This window comes from Myotis davidii, unplaced genomic scaffold (assembly GCF_000327345.1).
Source record: "Myotis davidii unplaced genomic scaffold, ASM32734v1 scaffold223, whole genome shotgun sequence".
Taxonomy (NCBI): domain Eukaryota; kingdom Metazoa; phylum Chordata; class Mammalia; order Chiroptera; family Vespertilionidae; genus Myotis; species Myotis davidii.
Window position 1 is genome coordinate 1,217,851 of NW_006294609.1, and position 1,368 is coordinate 1,219,218.

The following is a 1,368-nucleotide window of genomic DNA, read 5'->3' on the forward strand; positions in this document are numbered from 1 at the left end:
AAATACTTTGTGAAGTAATTGTGTGTTCTCTAGAGCAGCGGTCGCCAACCGGTGGTCCTTGGACCACTGGTGGTCCATGAGGTCCAAAAGGTTGGCGACCGCTGCTCTAGAGTAGACTTGATTTTCAATCTCAGGTAAAATGCTCTTCAATCAGATTCAGAGTAACCACAAACTATATTCTTTGATATAGTTTTGATATAATATTATCTTTTTCAAAATTGTGATATATAAAAATTATTTTAGAGTACATGTTAATGTGCCTTTTATTTTTTAAGATCAAAATAATATATTTAATCCTACATTTTTATTATACATTTTGGATATAAATTTTTAAAAATTGATTTCAGAGAGGAAGGAGAGGGAGAGAGACATAGAAGCATCAATGATGAGAGAATCATTGATTGCTGCCTCCTGCACGCCCCCTACTGGGGATTGAGCCTACAACCCGGGCATGTGCCCTTGCCAGGAATCAAACCCAGGACCCTTCAGTCTGCTGGCCGATGCTCTATCCACTGAGCCAAACCGGCTAGGGCTGGATATAAAATATTTTAATACAAAAAGTGAATTCAGCCGTTGCCAGCGTGGCTCAGTTGGTTGAGTGTTGTTCTGTGCACCAAAAGGTCACTGGTTTGATTACTGGTCAGGGCACATGCCCAGGTTTTGGAGCTCTATCCCTGGTTGGGGTGCATGCAGGAGGCAGCTGATCGATATTTCTCCTTCACGGCAATGTTTCTCTCCCTCTTCCTTCCTCTCTCTCTCAAATCAGTACAAATATATTTTTTAAAAAGTAAATTCTGGTCCTAATTGGTTTGGCTCAGTGGATAGAGCATCAGCCTATGGACTGAAGGGTCCTGGGTTTGATTCTGGTCAAGGGCATGTACCTCGGTTGCAGGTTCCCAACCCTGGTCGTGGGCATGTGGGAGGCAACCAATTGATGTGTCTCTCTCTCACATCAGTATTTCTCTGTCTCTCCCTCTCCCTTCCACTCTCTCTAAAAATCAATGGAAAAAATGTCCTCGGGTGAGGATTAGCAGCAACGACAACAAAAGCTAACCACGATCATTTTGTTCCTTAATGTGTGTGATGAAAGCAAGCCTAGGACTTTACCTATATCATAATTTACTTGGCTATTCCTTCATCGCTGGATGTTCTGAAGGCGTCCAGTTTTCCTCTCTTGAATCTTCGCTGTAATCACTGCTTTTAAAGATATAGCCCCAACCCCACATTGTGCATTACTTTTGCCCTAAGGGAGCCCACTAAGTGGGATTGTGAGTGTTTGTGTTTCTGAAGCAGTGGTTCCCAACCTTCTGGCCCTTTAAATACAGTTCCTCATGTTGGGACCCAACCATCAAATCATTTTCGTGGCTA

General features: G+C 42.8%; 1 protein-coding gene across 1 annotated transcript in view; it reads left to right on the forward strand.

The window, feature by feature from the left end:
• Positions 1–1,368, forward strand: part of PI4KA (phosphatidylinositol 4-kinase, catalytic, alpha) — an 85,625-nt gene that overhangs the window by 650 nt on the left and 83,607 nt on the right. The gene's annotated exons all lie outside the window — the stretch shown is intronic.